We start from the raw sequence: 20,665 nt of genomic DNA on the forward strand, positions 1-20,665 counted from the left end.
CTGAACCAGAAATGTTCCCAAAACATTTCTTGTCCCTCTGTGACAGTCTTCACAGCTAGTCCTCCATTTCAGCCAGTCACAGCTCCCCAAGGGGATGGGAAGTGTGGAGTGGGTACAGGGTGAGGGCGTGGTCAGGAGAGTCAGAGCCTTCATCCTGGAGGTGATGGCTTGGACGCGTCCCCATGACACCTCACCAGCCCCACACTGCGGCCTTCAGGTCCACCCTGGCTCAGGGCCCCCCTTTCCCGGGTCCCAAGTCCAAGGATCAGGTAAACACCTAGAATTTCACAAGACTTAATTGCCACTTGGAAAGAAAGGGAAATGCTCTAAAACAGAGGCAGAGTGGCTTTTTAGAAACAGTTTATTGAAATACAGTTCACCCATTGAAAGTGTAAAATTCAATGGCTTTTACTATATTCACCACTATCGATTTTAGAACGTTTTCGTCACCTTCAAAAGAAACCCTGCATCCATTAGCTACCACTCACCAAACCTCCCAGCCCCTGACAACCCCTCTCCTGCTCATGTACTCTCTGTCTCTCTCAGGTTGCCTGTTCTGGACATCTTATGTAAATGGAATTATGCCATATGCAGTCCTTTGTGCCTGGCTTCTTTCACTTAGCACAGTGTTTTCAAGGTTCATCCATGTTGTCACAGGTGGCAGGACTCTATTCCTTTTTACGGCCAAATAATTTTCCATTGTATGGATGTACTTGGTTTTAATCCAGCATCAGTTGATGGACATTTGGGTTGTCAGGTGGCTTTTTTCTGGATCAGAGAATACATACAGCTGGCCAAGGCAGAACCAACTGTAAAACGGTTTAATCCTAGAGCAGCTTTAACCCCAAACCACCTGAGCTTAACCAGGGAGCCCAGGGCAGCTCCTGGCACTGTGAGCAAAGCTCTCGCACCAGTTACTGGCCCCCCATTAGATATGGTGCTGAGTCCTAGGAGGACAGGGAATTGGTGCTCAAGGTGACAGAAGTGCCACAAAGCAGCGGAGTGTCCAGGGCAGTGTTCTAGGCTCATTGTCTCCCACGGCCACCCCCCAGCTCATCACTCCACTTTGTACAGTCTAAGATGTCATCGGCTGTGGAAACACGTTTTGGAGGCCACATTAGGAAAGAGAAAATGCTGCCAACTGAGTGATGGGCACGTATGGAACTATGGCTTTCTGGACACAGCAACGGTAAGATGCCTTTCAGTTTCAGAGATGCTGAAATGTAAGAGAACACGTGTCCTAGAGTTGATGAAATCCAGTCCCCTTTCAGCAAGTATTGGGCGATTCTAAACACGCCCACTCATTGTCTCCCCCTCTACCCAGTCCTCCTTCCTTCTCTTTGAGTCTTGTCTTCATGTGTTACCATCCAGGGACTCAGAGCTATGGTCCCAGAGTCCTCCTTTCTCCCCCTCTTTCCCTCTACTTGCCAACCTGCCGTCTAATCAGTCACCTCGTCTGGCTAGTCCTCTAAAGGGCTCCTCACACTGGCCAGCCTCTCCGTCCCCACTGCCACGGCCCTTGCTTTGGACCCTTCCTGGTCCATCAGCGCTCCTGCAGCCTCCCGCATCCTCTGCACTGCTACTCTCACAGGTGCGACAACTTAGCCTGGCTCCTGGTCAGCCTCTGACATAGTTCCCCAGCACCTGCAGAATAGAGTGGAAACTCCCTAGCACAGCAACCAGGGCCTGGCTTGCCTTTGGGGTCCCCCTCCAGGCTTGGGGGTGGGTCCCAGACACCGCGTGTGTCCCCACTCGGGGAGGCTTGCTGTTGGAGGACATGCCCTGACTCCCCGCCCTTGTCTGGGGTTCCTCCCCCAAGAATGCTCTTGCTTTTGTTCCCATTTAGGAGATCTGGTGCAAATGGCTCTGCCTGCGTCTCCCCTTCTGAGCTGAACTGACTGCGCGCTACATTTTCCTCTGAAGCGCCTTGCCCAGCACCATTTTACTGTGCTGCTATGACGCACACGGAGGAGGGGCTTTGATTTGCTGGAGCCTGGATTCTACTTCACAATTTAGCCACTGTGTAACGCTGGCGAGGTCACGGCATCTCTGAGGGCTCTGGCCTGAGTACCAGCCCACAGCACACACCGGAAGACGCAGGGCAAAAGCTAAGGAACTCTTCCCAGTTGCCCGCCCAGGCACCACTCCTGCCCCGAGCCACTTTCCAGGTCCTGGAAGAGAGGCAGACCTGCTGGTCCCTGAGAGCCAGAGCCCTCCCTGGAGCTGAGGGGCACTTTGCCCCCCAGATCAGCACGCAGGGCACTGCACTTTGTGGCTTTCGGCTGTCAGACAGGTGAGCCTGGCTCCCAGGGCCTGACGCTCCTCTCCCCACCTCCTGCTGCCCCTGCCCCCCAGGAGGCTGTGTGCGTGAATGTGCTCGGGGCCCTCCTGGCCCTCATTTCCTCTTCGAAGCATCCCCAGCTCATGCTGGCCCAGGACTTAGATTAGGAAGCAGGTGGTCTGTTGGGTAAGAAGAGGCTTATTAAGTTCTCCAACCTAAGCTGCATGTTTCAGCCCAGCTTTTACCAGAAAGCTCTGTTCTCAGGGAAGTGGGTATCAGAGGGTTGCCCAGTTAATTAAGCGTTTCTTGCTTCCCGCTTAGTTCTTGCTCCGTGCACATGGCTCTCTTGCTTTAGAAGCCTACAGGTGGCGAGGTGACAGCAGGACTGGATTGAGGTGTTCCTGGACCTCTGTTCTAATGCTACCTGGGTACCAACCCAGGTACCAAAAAACATCTTCTCTCACCTCGAACAGGAACTGCATCCTTATTGGCACCATCCTCATCTGCATCCTCCTCATCTGGGCCTCCCTCTGTAGACTGTGGCTTCCTTGAGGCGGTGTGTGTCTTGTGCCTCAGTGTCCACACAAGGGCCAGAACAAAGGAGGTGCTCCCCACGCTGGAGGATTTGAAGCACAGGATTCGGGCAGAACTATTCTAGTGAGGGACAGAGGACAAATAGGACCCTGTCCCGGAATGTGACCCTATTGGACTGTTGCAGAGGAGGGGATTGCCATACAAGTCATTAAGGAAGGAGGACCTGGGGCTGTGACATCTGTGTCTTGGATTGGATTGTGTCTCCTCGGAGCAGGGGTGGACCAGCACCTCATAGGCTCCGACCGCCGGAAGCCCTGGGCTTCCCTTTGTCTTCCAGGTTGAAATCAAACCCCTTTTCTTCTTTATCAGACTACAGCTCTTGGCATCTCTGATGTTCATTGTGAGTTTAATGAACTGAGAGAACCGGGGGGGCCCTGTGACTCCCGTGTGTACTGTAGCCTTAGGAAGGAGGAAAATGAGAAAATGGATAGAAGAGGGAAGGATGGCTGGAGCATTTCTGGACTTTTGGCCCTCCTTGTTCTCTCTTCTTGGAGAATTCTGAGATAAATGAGACATGATCCACACTATTGTAACAGTTTATTATTTGTCATTTATTACGGAGACTTCTGTTTGGCTGGGAAAATTGTGAAGAGTTCAGGGATGACGGAACCAGATTGGATGTGCTCCATTTGCCCGGTGACCACCCTTGGGTGGGTGCCTCTCAGGGTTGAGAGCAGAGACCAGTAAGACTTAACTCCTTTTGCAGGCTCACGAGGTCTCACTCTGGCTCAGACTGTTCTTGAACTAAGAACCTGTACATCCAGTCCTACCCAAATATCCACTGGCTCTTTGAACTCACAATGTGCAGATCTGACCGTCCACCTTCCCTTTGGTCATAATGCAGTCACTATTTATGTGGTTGTTCAATTTAGAGACTGAGGAGTTATTAGAGATTCTTCTTCCTCATCTTCTGAGGCAGTGGCAATGTTCTGAGTCCCCATTCCTCCTGGGCACACAGCTTAGACACACTTCCCAGGCTCCCTTGCAGCTAGGTATGGTCATGTGACTGACTCGGAGCCAATGGGATGTGGTCAGAGTGATGTCATCACGGCTAGGCCTGGTCCAGCAGGAAACACCTCTGACGTGGGAAAACTTTCTCCTTTTTTCCCATTCACCTGTTGGAATAGAAGGACTCTGAGGGCCTTGGAGATGGAAGAGCCTCAAAAAAAAAAAGAAAGAAAAAGAATGGAAGGAAGGAAGGAAGGGAGGGAGGAAGAAAGGAAGAAAGAAAGAAAGGAAGAAAAGAGTCTGAGTCCCTGAATGACTACATGCAGTACAGTCACCAACTGGATTTCTTATAAATTAGAGATAAATGTAAGACCCTGAGATTGGGGGATTTATCAGCGCAGCAAATGTTATCATATCTTAAACACTCTCCCAAAATAATCTGATCCTAAGACTTGAATTAAGGTAGAGATAAATATTCTTGACTATGTTCTTTCCTTGGGACCCTTCCTGTCACCGCCTCACCTCAGGCTCTCACCCTTCCCACTGGAACTGTTTTACCAGCCTCCAAACTGTCTTCTGCCTCTATTCTTTCTCCAAATCCACCCTGCACCCTGCCTCTGAATTTGATTCCCACTGTGCTCCTCTGCCCCAGCTATTAAAACCCTTCAAGGACTCTGGCAGGCAGGATAAGGCCCAAACTCCAGGCTTGCTTCAAATGTTTTACACAGGGCAGACACAGCAACCTCTCCAGCATGGTCTCCGGGCACCCCCTCCTCCATCACACTAAATTACCTCCTGCCTCCCTCCGTAGCCTGGAAGACCTTTTCCTTTTTGTCCCTAGACAGGTATGCATATTTTAAAAACCTGTTTAGAAAGCACTTCCTGGTAGCTCTTCTCTGATGTCCCAAAATAGAAATAATCACACTTACTTTTCCTGTCACTTGTCTCCTTGTCTTAGGGCACTTCCCCCATGAAATATCATTTTCTTTGCCTGCATCTCCTCCGTAGACAATGTGTTTCATTTTCACATCCCATTGCCCTGCCTGCTGCCTGACGCTAGCAGCGCTCAGCAGAAATTTGCAAGTGAATGAGTAGATGCTTGGGAAACAGAGATTTCAGCCAGAGGCTAGGTTGCGTCCTCTGCTCAGTCTCGGCCACGCCTGGGTGTCTCTCTGACACTCACAGGACAGGTGTGACAGGCATTTAGTGGCTGGAGATCACTATCTGCCCATTTGGCTGGGAAGCCCGCTAGTGGGGTAACAATGAAACAGGATGGGATTCTGGGACGCTGCCATGGAAAGGTGAATTCCAAGGAACCCTCTTGAGTGCTGTTGTTCTGTAGCCGCTCGTGGGCCTGAATTTTTCTCCCCTTCCCCGAAGTACATCTAAAGAAATAATCAGAGGCTAATCTTTGCTGCTGGGACCATATGTGGATCATAGTTCCCCAGCCAGACAACACTGAACCTATCTTTTCAGGACTGACAGACCTAAATGCTCACAGAGGCCAGATAATAACTAGAATGATTGAAGAGGGTCTAGGGTAAAGTAGTAGGAAGTGGTGGAGACTGGGGCAAACTGGAGTGTAATTTATCCCATTCAAAAGGGGAACTGCCTCTCAGCTCTCTAGCTAATGACTGCTCTGCAGACATAAAGGCTCTGCATTATTAGACTTTCTGATTTTTTTGGATGAAGCTCAAGAGACAGATTTGTTTTGGGGGTGGGGGCAAAGACCATATCTCGTCAAATTTAAGACATCATTCCTTGTAAGTTGCACCATTATTTTCTGTACCACTAAGAAAACAAAATTTGCTAATTAAACTATGTCACGGGACTTTCTTATCACTTAAAGATTTATTTTATACATATAGAAAGGGCTATTTTAGACTTATATAGACACAGAATCTTTATCACACATCGAGTTTGTGCAGGTCTGAGAAGGAAATCTCATGCAAAGTTAATCGGTTAAAGTTCCCCTAAAACATCTTCCCACTTGAAATCTGACTGCTTTGTGTTGCTCCTACACCAACATCATCGGAATCTGCTTTCTTCCACACAATATCATCCTCTGTGCCTGCTCTACTGTTGCCTCCGGGATCTTTTGCAAGCTGCTAACACCCGTTCTGCAAGTTTTGATGAAGCAATAACAGGCAATGATGTGTCATGGCTTATGTGTCACAACAGTGACCTTAAGATGCACCTTGATTTCAGGGATGCTAAAATGAGAAAACAGAAAAACAAACAAAAAAGAAATACAGTAATTCCAGTTAAAAAACAAACAAACAAGCAAGGGAAGCACTGACATTGCATGGAAAGAAATAATACATCTCTGGGCCAAATTGACCAGCAGCTGGAGGTTTGGAAGCCCTGATTAGCAAGCCCAGCCTTAGAGAGTCTGTGAGTTCTTAGTGAAATGGTGTACTGCCTTCACCCATGGGTTTCTCCAGGCATTACGATCCCCTCTTCAACTACAAGCATGTGAGGATGTGGTCGTGAAGTCCACTATCCCCTGACTTTCAAGTAGCAGCAAAAGAGGGCTGGAAGGCAAGGACAAATAATCTACTCTAGGACAGAGCAAGACAGCACATTCCACAGAAGGTCTGGAATTAGAAAGAACTGCATCTGTATCCTGGTCCTGCCACTTTCTAGCAAGGCGAACTTTAACTATTATGTCCTCATCTACAAAATGGGAAGAATAATAGTACTTTCCTTTTATGTTTATTGTGAGGATTAAATGAGGTCTTGCACATCAAGCACGTGGCACCTGGCATTTACCGGGTGCTCAGTAAATGTTAGAATCATTATTCAAATCTGATCAAGAATGTTTGGCTGAGTAGAGGAGATTCTGGGAGTCTCGATCGCATATAATGGGACTTGTTTCTTATCTTCTGCTGCTATGTGCCCCTCTCTGCCAAGTATAGGGAGCTGAACCCAGTCTCCCTGATATCAGCGGAATACACTCTCTTTACATCCAACAGCAGTGTTTCCTTGATATGACAAACCTTGCTCCTATGGTTATTTTGAGATCCTTGTCCAGGACAGGGGCAGAAGAACCTCTTAGAGACAATATATCAGACAGTGCCAGGTGGCACTCACTGACACAGGGGGACACAGTCGTCGTGGAAGAGAATGCCATGTCCCAGGAGGGCAGCTCAGCCCAATTCCTGGCCACACCCTCTCTGACTCCAAACATAAAAACTGAAAACACTGCTTCACCTAAGTTTCGAAACACTGCTTTGGGTGCCCCCATCATCAGGTGCTACTCAAAGGGATGCAAGCCGTTCTCCCCGTATCCCTGCCCCGCCATCACCACTTTCCAAAACAGGCAGAGCCAGTCAGGGTATTAGTTTCCTAACACTGCTGTAACAGGTGACCACAAATGTAGTGGCTTAAAACAGCATGAATGTATCCTCTTACAGTTCTGGAGATCAGAAGCCCAAAATCAGTCTTACCGGCTAACATCAAGGTGCTGGCTGGGCTGTTCCTTCTGGAGGCCTCAGGCGACAATCCATTCTCCTTGCCTCTTCTGGCTTCTAGAGGCTGTGGCTCATAATCACGTTACTCTAATCTCTGCTTCCATTTTTTCATCACCTTCTCCCCACTCTCATCTCCTGCTTCCCTCTTATTTATTTATTTATAAAATTTTTAAATGTTTTTATACAATTTTTAAAGGTTACTTTCCATTTACAGTTATTACAAAATGTTGGCTATATTCCCCGTGTTGTACAATACATCCCTGAGCAGATCTTACTAGTTTGTGCCTCCCACTCCCCGACCCCTACAGTGACCCTCCCCACCCCTACTGGTAACCACTGTTCTCTATATCTGTGAGTCTGCTTCTTTTTTGTTATACTCACTAGTTTGTTGTATTTTTTAGATTCCACATACAAGTGATATCATACAGTATTTGTCTTTCTCTGCCTGACTTATTTCACTTAGCATAATGCCCTCCAAGTCCATCCCTGTTGCTGCAAATGGTATACCACATCTTCTTGATCCATTCATCCGTCGATGGACTTTTAGGTTGCTTCCCTATCTCAGCAATTGTAAATAACATTGCTATGAACGTTGGGGTGCATGTATCTTTTTGAATTAATGTTTTTGGGTTTTTTTTGGATATATACCCAGGAGTGAAATTGCTGGGTCATATGGTAGTTTTATTTTTAGTTTCTTGAGGAACCTTCATACTGTTTTCCACAGTGGCTGCCCCAATTTACATTCACACCAACAGTGTACAAGGGTTCTCTTTTCTTCACATCCTTGCCAACATTTGTTATTTGTGTTCTTTTAGATGATAGCCATTCTGACAGATGTGAGATGGTATCTCACTGTGCTTTTGATTTACATTTCGCTGATGATAAGCGATGCTGATCCTGCCTCCCTCTTATAAGGGCCCTGTGATTACAGCAGGTCCCCCGGGATTATCCAGGTAATCTCCCCAGCTCAAGATCCTTAACTTAACCACATCTGCAAAGTCCCTTTCACCATGTAAGGCAACATACAGATTCTAAGGACGTGGATCACTTTGGGGGCCAGTATGCAAGCCACCATAACCACGCTGGTGCCCATGCCCAGCTGGTCAGCAGGGGTGCCCCTAGCACCAGGGTAGCTGTAGCATCTACCCTGGGCGACTCCAAGAGCAGACATGAAGTCCTTTCCAAAGAACTCTGAAGAAGGCTTAGCTGAAACTAGGGAAGGGATGGGGAGGGGCTGGCAAGAGCAGAAGGGACAGATGAGTGAGTGTACCCGTGAGCCAGGCAATGGCAATAAGCCAGCAACTTCACCTTTACAGCCAGCCTGTCAACTCCAGTGTGCAGACGTTTTTCCAGGTCTTAGGATAATGTAAGAAAAAAGGGGAAGACAGGACCTCCTCCAGCGAGCGCTGGCAACACGTGTTTCAGAGCGGAGAGCAGGAGGCCGTCTCCACAAAGCTGACCTGGGACTGCTGCTTCGCTGAGCTCAGCTAATGGAAGGCCTTGGGCGGCCTTCACCTCATGTCCCCGATCAGCCGCCCAGACAGAGCTCTCATCTCAGGATCCCTGAAAGGCCCAGTACAGGCAAGAGAACCAATTAATTAGAGAAAGTGGTCTCTGTACACGCACTTTCTGGAGAGAAGATAATTGGATTTCTGTGGTTAAGACGACAAACTCCCATGCAGTCTCTCCCAAGAATGGGGCCATTTCCATGCTGAACACAGCAGATTTCTTCCTGTTTCATCAGTTGTGATTCCACTGCGTGATGGAGTGCTTGGTTTATAATTGGGGTGAAGACTGCCAGGGGACTTGAGGTACAGGGACAAAGGCCTCCGGCACCCCCAGAGTGAGGCTAAGTCTCTAGGGAGATAGGGGGATCTTCTTGGACGTCACGGCCACATAGGTATCAGGCTCTGGGAGACAGAGACTTTTAATTGACTCTCATCATTGTGGAATAATGGGTCATCATACGCCTGTCCCGTAGCCATGGACCCTCCTGGAGGTAACAGTTCCTGATTCTAATTTGGGGACCCATCCTTGAGTCTTGGACCAAAGCCATCAAATTGGGTCAGGGCAAACCCAGGGGCTGTACTTATGGCCCCTGGAAGAAGGATGTACACCTTGCCTCCTGGACTTAGAAATAAGGGTATGAATAAGTGAGTGCAGAATCAGCCGTAGACATCTTGCTGCTGTGATGGGAGAGCCTGTGGGATGTGGAGCCAAGAGAGGGACAAACAGGAGCCACGCTGCGGGTGTTTGAGCCCCTGGATCCAGTAGTGCCTGAAGATGTTAACTCCAGATTTTTAAATTATAGGCCTAATAAGTCATTTTGGTTTTTGTCAAGTCAGTTTGGGGTGGCTTTCTATCCTTAGGACTTACCAGGTACCAGTCACTGTCTCAGAGTCTGGGATCCATGGCAGATTTTCATTGCCATTACAAGGTCACCAGTTTGGGTGAGGCTCAGGGCCACACAGCCAATGAGGGGCAGAGCTGAGCCAGGTTGGCCCGGGTCTAACACCATCACCTTCTTAACTGCTCTGCTCTGTAGACAAAATCGGCCCTAGATCATAACCGCAGCTCCTGCCTCCTCATCCACTGTCCTGTCTGCCCTGCCAGGACCCCACGTCTTTCCAAACCTGGTTGAGAGAACTGAGCCTTCTGCAATGATGAATGGGGTACCAAGCCTCTCTCACTTCAGGGCCTGAGGCCCCCTCCTGGGCACTCAGGAAGGACCCAACTCTCCTCCCCATCCCCTGCTCTCAAGGAGAGGTCAGAGGACAGAGGCAGAGCTACTCCTGGGTTAACCCTTCTCTTGGGAGTAAGTGAGACCATCACAGTATTTGTTAGGGCAGGTGCTGCTGGCAGGGACTAGATAAGCTTGGAACCCAGAGAGGCTACCTGTTGCCATGGGAAGAGCACCAGTTCACATGCCTTTTTAGGCAACATCTCCTTCAACTTTCAGATGATTGAAGGGATACTCAGAAAGGGGAGGTGAAGGTTTAAGGTCCCATAGCCAGCTGGCAGGGGGTGGCAGAGTCAGGGTTTGCCCCAGACCCATCTCACTCCCAAGTCCATGCTTATCCTCTGATGCCTCGTGCATGGGGTGGGCTAGTGTCTCCTGATGGAAAAAGCAAGGCCACGAGAGCAGGAGCCGGGAGCAGTGGGCCAGCCCAGGACGTGTCCACCCCTTCCCAACTGCAGACTGTCTATGGCATCCCTGCCCTCAATAGGAGAGACATGCAGACCTTCTGGAACTCGGCCTCACTGCTCACTAGCCACTGAGGCAGGCAGGACAGCTGGAAGCCTGGGTCTGGGCTGAGGGTGGGTTCTGTGTTCTCAGAACCTTTACTTTACAGCCGCCCCTCTCCCTGGAGGATTGCCTGGTTTGCTGATGGCACTGGATTCCCGGCTCCAGGGCCTGCCTTGAAGCGGGGATCAGCTGGCTGGGCTCTGACGTCATCCTTAACTCTATCAGCTTCCGCTCCTCAGGGCTGGGCACAGGGCTTCATGCCCGTCACTGGCTGGGGTCCTGCTGATGGCACTGGAGCCCCAGTGACAACAGCAATACCTAAGGGGCTCACCCCTGTATCAGCTCTTCACCTGCGTCCCCTCCTGCATGCCTATGGGGCAGGTATCACCACCTCCTCTTCCGGATAAGGAAACCGCAACAGACGGTATGTGGCTGCTCGGGGTACAGCCCGACTGACAGAAGTGGGGGCAGCGTCTACACCCAACCTGACTCACAGCTCTCCCCGTCTCCTCTCTAGTCCCTGAAGACTTTCTCACCGGGGGCGGGCAGCGGCCGGGCTGTGTTCACCACCCCACACCCACGCTGAGATGGACTCCTTTCCTCCGCCTTTTTAGGTCGAACTGAACAGCTGGGAACTGTGTTGCTTTGGGTACACACCCTGGCAGTGCCAGAGACAGGGATAGACAGCAGCCCCTGGATTCCGGAGATGCCCTGGCAGCAATTTCTAGTTACCTTCGCCCCCTGGATGCGCCTTCCCAAGACAGCAGCGCATCGGAACCTCCGAGGCTTCCGGGAGCAGCGCCAGGAGGGCTCTGGAGAGGCAGAGCCGAGCGCAGCCCCCGTTTTGGCAGATTTCCCACTAAAAACGAGGAACCCAGCTGGTCCTCCTCGTCGAGGGCCACACTTAATGGTCAGTAAATTGGTTTGAGCCCCCATTGCACACTTTGGGGACTCCTGCTGAGAATTCCAGAGGACATCTTACATTCTCCTATGTGCCTTATGCCATTCCTGCTCCCAGCAGGATTAGTGACCCCCATTAGCTTCCCTGCCCGAGGCTGTCGTCCCTCCTCCTGCCCCCAGCCCTCTAATACTGACTGGTGTGCTCACAGACTTGTCCTGAAGGTTTGGGGCAGGGAGCGTGGTCACAAAGGAGGGCCTTGGATGTAAGATCAGGAACCAGTAATCCAGTCGCTGCTCTTAAACATTCCTCCAGCAGCCCCGCGTCTCCTGGGGCCATTTTCTCCCTAAAACCCAGCCTGCCCCCATGTGGCTGGAACCTTCTCTCTCCCCAGACTCCTCATCCCTACCTCCTGGCTGCCCACAGCAGACTCCTGGTTCATTTCTCTATGATGTAGAGAAATGTAGCCCCTCAGAGAAGGTTCTGGGCTTGCTTTGACTTAAACTCCAAAATAAAACAGTCACTGCCTTGGGCCTTTGCCTGTGAATTGTGGGAACCAGAAGTTACTCTGGGAGCACGTTTGTCCTTTATTTCTACCGGTTCAAATTCTTAGGCAGGCCTCCTTCGCCACCATCCAGACGAAATCCCCCCGGGGGAGCTGGTGGCCCACCCTCCCCTACCCCAGGGAAGCAGGGCCTGGGGCAGCGCTGGGGCCAGGGTGCCAGGCAGAGGTGGGCATTTGAGCGAAAACCACAGGGCAGAAGTTGGAGGAGAGAAAGAAGCTTCAAGGTCAAGGATGGCAGAGCCAGGAGGAAAAGAATCCCAGAACTGGAGGAAGCAGCTAGCTGGGTTTTGCTCTGGAGGAGAGTGGAGTGGATCGGAACCCAGGATTACATGGGGGAGGGGTGCTGAATGTAAAGGTCTGGAGTTGAACACAGGAGTTCATTTTGTGGACAAGGAGCGGGGAGACAAAGGACCAAAGACAGGAAGGGTGAAGATACAGGATCTGGAGAAATACGCCTCAGAGGACGGATTGTGTATGGCTCCAGATACTGACTCAGCTGTTTGCCATCCTGGAAAAATGAAAAAGGATAAAATCCACAGCCAGGCTTTAAAAGCCATATCAAATTTGAAATCTTCTGAAAGCCGGGGCCTTCAGACACCAGGCAGGTAGGCTGTGCAGGACCTGACAGCCCCTGGAAAGGCCTGGGAACAGCCTGTGGGTGCAGTGTGTATCTAAAAACCTTCAAAGTAAAAATACCTGAAAGCAGTGAGTCATGCAAATAAACACATGGGGGGCAAATGTGAGGGACCGGGCCCCCCGTACCACCTCAGTTTAAAGGCACGTTTAGCACATGCTGTAGATGAAAGTGGGGAGCTATTTGCTTCACAAGAAATCATCACTCTGAGCTTCAGAGATGCTGGCTGCAATGTGATTTTGCTGCCGGAGAGCGCTGAGCTCTGTATTAAACGAGCGGATCCATTCTGATACACAATGTCTGATGTAAGAATTAATTGCTCAGGAGAATCGATTAGTGTGTGCTTTCATTCACATTCAAATCACCACCACCACCACCTACTCCCTACCCCGCAAACCTGCCATTGCCTGGTCAGTCATCAGCACGTTTATGGAGCTCAGCTCAAGGCTGGATGCTAGGCGCGGGGAGTGGGGTTGGTTAGGGAGGGCTCTAATTGACCCCGTTTCTCAGAGGGGGTGCTGTCGGGGATGACCAAATAGGACTAGTGGAATGAGGAGATGGGAGTTCGAATCCCGGATCCCGTCCTTACCCTCCCTCAGTGTGATGGCGTGATGGGGCACAAGTTACTTCACCTCTTTGAACCTGGTTTTCTCACCTGTCCCATGTGGCAGCAGTGACGCCTGCTCCCTGGACTCTGTGGGCATCAAACATCAAATAAGACAAAGGGCGCAGGTGGCATGCAGAAGGTCATGGCTATTGCTTTCAAGGGAAGGGCAAGTGAAACATACCTGAAATGTATCTCAGATGTTAAGCTCCAGCCAGAAGTAACATATTTAAAAGGATTTCAGTAAGTTACAGAATCCTGATTTTTAGTTACTTGGAAGAATGATGACGTTTACCCAGCCTTCCTTATCTTGGAAGTAGGTATGGTCATGAGACATGAGTGGCTGTTAACTCAGTCGAGAAGGGAGCCTTTTTGCCTCCTGTTGCCCTCCACATGTCTGCTTCCTCCTACTGCCAACTCAGGATAACAGGCTATACCTACAGCATCCACCTAGGACCAGGATGTAACTTTGAGAATAGAAGCTACATGCAAGTTCTTAATGACATCACACCAGGTTTGCATACCCACCCCATATTTGTTTTCTGTGAGAGAGAACCATACCTCTATCTCTAAAGCCATTTTTTGCTTTCCTGTTATAGCAGCTGAACATAATACTCACTGGTAGCCTGAATATGTGTGGCGTCTGCCCCCAGCATCCATTCATTCTTCTTGTAACCATCCTGTAGTTTCCCTCTATGGGGCCACCTCCTGCTCCTCGTTCGGTCTGTGTGTTTCTGGTGGAGCTGGCTGACACAGGACTGAGTAATCAAAATGCCATATCCCCTGGTGACAGTGATTGATTGATTCTGGTGCGAGTCAGAACAGATTCCAGGATCTGCTAAGAAGACTACTCAGTGAGGTTCACATAATTCTGCTGGCTTTGAACCTGGACACACGAGAGCTCAAATTACTTATTTGTGACCATAGCGGGAGAACCTTCAGAGAAAGAAGCCACATTGCAGAAAACAGGGCTAATAAATGAAGAGAGAAGCCCATCCTAGTCACATAGTTTTAGCCCTGGATCAAACCTTGCCTGAAGCCTGTAGACTATTTAGTTATGTGAGCTGATAAATTTCAATTTTTACTTAAGTGCATTCAAGAAGAATTTTTCTGTCAATTGTAACCAAAAAATCTTCAACTGATAATACTGTAGGGGTGGAAAATTTTTTCCCTTCTTCCCTTTTAATTTCTTTGACTGGTCTATGACTTAAATTGACATAAAATATTAACAGGAGAAAAACAAATTTAATTTCATATGTATGGGAATCCCATAAAAATTTGAGACTGAAAGAAGTGACCAGAGCAGGAAACTTCTACAACTTTTAGACAAAGAAACAATAAATATGTGAAGAATTGATAGAACAAAGGGGTTTGGGCTTGGCAGTAAATTGGTAAAGAAGTGACAAAATTAGGAATTCCCTGGCGGCCCAGTGGTTAAGACTCCGTGTTTCCACTGCAGGGGGCACAGGTTCGATCCCTGGTCTGGGAACTAAGACCCTGTATGCTGCGTGGTGCAGTCAAAAAAAAAAAAAAAAAGTAACAAAGTTGGCTTATAGGTTTATATAGCTTATATAGCTTTCTTGGCCCTAAATTCCCTATCTCTGGTGGGTGATAAGGATGCCTTCTACTCTCCAGGTACAGGGAGGGCACCTTTCACATGGGAGATTTATCTCCTGCTTTCAGGGGAAAAAGGAGGGTCAGCGTGTCCTTCTTATACCAGTTGTTTCTCAAGTAACTTTAATTTAAAATAATCAATATGCCAAATCTGCATACCTTGGGGTGGTGTATTCTGCTCCCCTTCAATACACTAGTTTAAAAACAAAATAGCTAGTGTTCCAGTAAGCCAAATATAGGAATTCCAAAGGGAAAAATACTGTGGTCCACGTGGAATAACACTGGGAAAAATAGACCAGCGTGGTCTCCTTCAGGGTACCTGAGTTGGGAGACAGCTGCAAATGTCTGAACCACAGCTGTGGTGTGGTTTCCAGGGCCTCCCATGATGCACTGGGACTCAGGTACGAGAGGATGTGTCTTCCTCCAGATCACCCTTTCAGTGTACACAAACCTCAGCTTACCAGGTGGTATGGGACTTTTAAGATGGTGAGGAGATCGCTCTGCCCAGAGACAGTGGGGAGACTCTGGGTGGGAGGAAGTAGGCTGAGGAGGGGGACAGGGAGAGGAACTAAAAAACAAACAAACAAACAAAAACTAAAAGAACAAAAAATTAAGTTTTTGGTTGTGTAATTTAAAAATCTTGTTTTTCTCTACTTAAAGTAAGACTATATATAGCCTTTCCTCCTAAAATATATTGATTAAAAGAAAATATTAAGTAATTAATAGCAAAAGAGACACACCACTTTGGTGAGATTGAGACAGTTATATGCCAGTGATTGAAGTTTGCCACTGACATTACTTCTTTCAACCTTTATGCCAATCTTACTCTTCTGTGGAGAATATCACACCCATTTTACAGAGGAGGACAATGAAGGCCAGAGAGGTGAGTGGCAGAGCTTCTACTGGACTTCAAAGCCCTTGATCTTTCCACTAGCCCCCCAGCCCTAGGACACAGGACCTCTGTCTGCTACCCCAGTGAGAAGCCTGGCCGTGCAGAACCCTCCCCTGGGAGCTAGAGATCTGGGATAGCATTGGACACCTGAGCTGTGCCAGCAGCAGCATGAGGGCCTGCACAGAGGTGATAGCTGTTGAACTGCTGCAGAAGAGAATGAAGAAGCCCGACCTTCCTGGAGAACTGTTCAATCCTTTGTTTGAACAGTTTCCAGGGAAGCCTAATTAATCCCATTGTTGATGCTAATGCGCTGCTTTTTTAAGACTCAGAATTGATGCTGCAAGCAAATTCCTCTTTGATTTAAGGCTTTGGAAAGAAGACAGAAGTTTTATCAAACGTGCCTTGATTGTGTTCTGGGCTCCACACACTGAGCAAATGAAGGCCCATTTAGCTGTGACAGGGTGGCCAGCCCCATAAAAACACCACTTCCTATTCTGGCCACGTTCCAAAGACTTTTCCCTGTTTGGGTTTTCTTTGGTGAATGTTCACTCTGTTGATTGGCTGTACAGATATATGAACCAAGAGCCAGTCAACCGCATAAATTTTGTACACATGACAGCAAAATAATTGTAATAATAATAGTAGCCACAATGATAACCACAGCTACCATTTATTTAATTCTTACTGCGTGCAAACATTTAAATATTTGGAAACAGTTGAAACATGAGGAACATTTCCTGAATGTTGATTTTATGGCAAGCATGCAGAAGTGATTAGACATAGTATTTAGGGAAGAACAGGTCAGAAAGAAAGGTGGATACACTGCCCCCTGACAAAGTCAAGGAATGTTTCCCCAAAGTGGGGCCATTTGGATTGGGTATTGAGGCATGACTAGGAGTGTGCTATGTGAAGAGTGAGGATAAGGGGCATTCCAAGCATTAGGGAGACCTAGGCAAAGTATCACAGAGAAGAAGTGTAAGGTCACATGGCTTTTAAGGAACAGACAGGGATTTAAATTTAGGTCTATTTGACTCCAGAGCTGAGGCTGATAAGCACCATGCTTGAGGGTGAACAGCTGAGAAGGACTGAGAGTCCACTTTGGACAACAGGATGGATGGCATGGAAGGGACTGTACGTAGTTACCTTAATATCCATTTCTGTCCTTTTCTTTAGTAATAAAACCTCCTGTTTTTTATTGGGTATCTAGAATAGAGGCTGTATTTCCTGGCACGCCAGGAGGTAAGTACAGAATGTGGCTAAGTTTTGGACAGGGGGATGTAAGCACAGGTATTGTGTGGCAGCTTCTGGAAAATATCCTTAAAGTATAGCTGGTCCATTTGTCTCCTTTTCCTCCTTTCACATCCTGCTGTTTGGACTGTGGATGTGATGGCTGGCGCTCCATGTTGGGTCAGGAGGATGAGCACGATTCCTGGGGAGATGGTGGAGGAGAAAGCTGAAAACAGTCTGTGCTCAAGACTCAGATGCAACCACCACACTAGTCCCGGATGGCTTATTCTGTACCTGAGAGAGAAATACAAGTTCAAGGTCAACTCCCAGCTCCCTCTGCTGGGATGGCATGATACAGAACTCCATCTTTCTAGTCGCTCTGGCTCTAAACTTGGGAGTCATCCTTGATGCCTCTCTTTCTCTCACATCCCATATGCAATCTGGTGGCTCTATTTTCAAAATACATCCAGAATCCAACCACTTCTGTCCACCTGCACTGCCATCTGGTCTGAGGCCACATTCCTCTTACCATAGGAGACTCCTAAGTGGGCTTCCTGCTACCATTTCTGATCCCTACAGTATATTCTCATCAGAGCAGCCAAAGTGATTCTTTTTCAATGGAGTCAGATCCTGTCCCTCCTCTGCTTAGAACTCTGCGTGACTCCCCATCCTGTTCAGGGTAAAAGCCAAAGTTCTTAAAAGATCTGCAAGCCTTACATGATCTTGTCCTGGTCCCCTTGCTTCTCTGATTCCTCTTCTGAACTCACTTCTCCAAACACACTCCATTCCAGCCATACTGGTCTCCTCTCTGTTGGTCAAACTTAACAGACACACTCATTCCCTCTCCCAGGAATGCCCTTCCCGCAGATATTCACGTGGCCAACTCCCTCATCTACGTCAAGTCTTCCGCACAAATGTCCTTACCTCCCGGTTTGAAATTATAACCTACTTCCTCCCCAGCTCCCAGCCTCTTATAATCTGTTCACAGTTTTTCCTAGAGCACTTTTAACAAGCTATACATTTTGCTAATTTATTATGTTTATTATTTAGAATGTCTCCCCTCCACCTGAAAGTGAGCTCCAGGAGGGCAAGAATCTTTGTTTTGTTGCTAATGTATTTCAAACACTTAGAACAGTGCACAGTACCTAGTAGCTGCTGAAAAAAATATTTGTTATTGAATCTTGTTGAAGACATTATTTTTCAAAGCTTTAAAAAACGATGGTATATTTCAAATTTATGCCAATAAGTAGAGAGAATAGTATATCATACTCCAACATACCCATCACCCAACTTTGACAGCTGTCAACTGTGGACAAACTTTGGTCCTCTAGACCCTCCTCCATCTGCATCCAAGATGACTTTGAAGTAAATCCCAAAGAGCCTATCATTGCATCTTCAAATATTCCAGTATGTATCTCTAAAAGCAAAAACTCCTATTTTATTTTATTATTTAACAGCTTCATTGAGATATCATGAAATACTTGTATATATTTAAGATGTCCAACTTGATGTTCTCATATACATAGTGAATGAGCGTCACAATCAAGCTAATTAACATATCTACCACCTCTATGTATTCACCGTTTGTGTGTGCGTGTTGAAATTTAATTTAAGATCTCTTAGCAAATTTCCAGTGTACAATACAGTGTTAATAACTATAGTCATCATGCTGTACATTACATCCCCAGAACTTATTCATCTTGCTTAACTGAAACTTTGTACCCTTTGACCAACATCACCCATTTCCCTGTCTCTCCTTTCTATGAAAAAAACAAAAGCTTTTAAAATATAATCACATAAACAGCAAGGTCCTACTATATAGCACAGGGAACTATATTCAATAGCCTGTGATAAACCATAATGGAAAAGAATATGAAAAAGAACACATATATGTATAACTGAGTCACTTTGCTGTAGAGCAGAAACTAACACAACACTGTAAATCAACTATACTTTAATAAAATTTTTTTAAAAAGAAATAACATTATAAATAAAAATGCAGCAACTTCTTAAAAAATATAAATGTATAATCGCAATACCATCATCACAGCTCAAAACAATAACTAAAAATTTCTTCATATCATTAAACGTGTTTTTATTTTTTAAGATTATTCATTTGAATTGGGATCCAAATGAAACCCACCCTGTGATCAGTGAATGTGTCTCCTAAGACTTTTTGTTTTTAATCTATAAATTCTTTCTCCATTGTCTTGCAATTGGTTGTTGTTATGGAAGAAAATGAGTCATTGGTCCTCTAAGTTTTCCACAGTCTGGACTTCGCTAATTGCATTCCCTTAGTAGAATTTAATATGTTCCCTTGTCTTCTGTATTTCCTGTAAGTCGGTGGTTGGATCTAGAAGCTCCCCTGTCTGGATTTGCTGCTTTGGCAGCCCCACTGTGTGTGTGGTGCTGTGGCCAGGAAGCAGCTCAGATATGACTTGTCTCTTTTCTCCTGTCTCTTTCATCCTTTCATCATTAATGCCAATGTTCATTATTTCATCAGGGGTTGCAAAATGGCGATCATCTAATCATACCTTCCTTCTTCGACAAGATAGAAAGAGGAACATCCGCTCATCAGCTGAGGTGCAGTATGTGCAGAACTTAAGATTTTTATTCGTGTCTGTATCAAACCTAATCACTCTGGATGGTGAGGCCACTACACACATTATGAACGGAACAAAGTGAGGACGGGGAGGGAAAGGTGAGGAGACTGCAGCCACTTCCTCAGTCTCCGGTTGGTAGAAGTCAAGGAAGGGGCATTGCCTGGTCCAGAGCAGTACCTTCTATTGACAAGGGGTGGGGTGGGCAGATGGATGGATATAACTGGGGATTGCTATCTTTCACAGGTGGTTATAAACTACAGATTGCCTACGAGAGAGCGTGATTAGAAAAGGGGTTATCACCACAGTCAAACTCTAATGCTGGAACTTCCCTGGTGGCTCAGTGGTTGAGAATCCGCCTGCCAATGCAGGAGACACGGGTTCAAGCCCTGGCCTGGGAAGATCCCACATGCCACGGAGCAACTAAGCCCGTGCACCCAACTACTGAGCCTGGGCTCTAGAGCCCGTGAGCCACAACTACTGAGCCCATGTGCCGCAACTACGGAAGCCCACGCACCTACAGCCCATGCTCCACAACGAGAGAAGCCACTGCAGTGAGAAGCCCGCGCACTGCAACGAAGAGTAGCCCCCGCTCTCTGCAACTAGAGAAAGCCTGCACGCAGCAACGAACACCCAACACAGCCAAAAATAAATAAATTAAATAAATAAATTTAAAAAAAAACCCAAAAAACTCCAATGCTCTTTAAAACAACTTAACAGAATCATAGCCGTGACCTTTTGGTTTAGTATTTTTCCACTCAGAAGCTCAGTAGTCTTTATTTTCTCACCTGGAGGAAAAGCTCCTCTAACATTTCCCTTTCAAGGGGCTATTTCTATCCCCCACGTCACGAGTGCTGCCTTGACCTGCAAAATGGCACCCGACTCGGCTGCAGCCGCCTCCCTCTTCAGAGCTCTTGATCTTGGTAATGGAGAGTAGACAACAGCCACAGCTCTCCCCAGACTGCCCACTAAATAGGAACAGCTTGGTAGCATTGGGGAACACCTGGCAGATTTGCAGTCTACCCGATCTGGAGGGAGGCAGAGAGAGAGAAAGAGATTTAGGCTCAGATGATGAGCAAGAGACAAAA

At 47.5% G+C, this 20,665-nt stretch overlaps 1 long non-coding RNA gene across 3 annotated transcripts; it reads right to left on the reverse strand.

Annotated features, from left to right (window-relative positions):
• Positions 1 to 343: 343 nt before the first annotated feature.
• Positions 344 to 19,950, reverse strand: LOC309623242. Of its 3 annotated transcripts, none has more exons than XR_014241291.1 (4): positions 13,864 to 19,945; positions 4,753 to 6,036; positions 2,746 to 3,990; positions 344 to 1,216 (listed from the first exon to the last, which is right to left on the reverse strand). It is a non-coding gene; the product is annotated as an uncharacterized lncRNA (long non-coding RNA). The 3 variants fall into 3 exon arrangements; XR_014241292.1 differs by having other exon boundaries at positions 344 to 2,460; XR_014241290.1 differs by having other exon boundaries at positions 344 to 3,990; positions 13,864 to 19,950.
• Between the last annotated feature and the right edge of the window lie 715 nt (positions 19,951 to 20,665).

Source organism: Balaenoptera borealis, assembly GCF_965194805.1.
Source record: "Balaenoptera borealis genome assembly, chromosome: 2".
NCBI classification, from domain to species: Eukaryota; Metazoa; Chordata; class Mammalia; order Artiodactyla; family Balaenopteridae; genus Balaenoptera; species Balaenoptera borealis.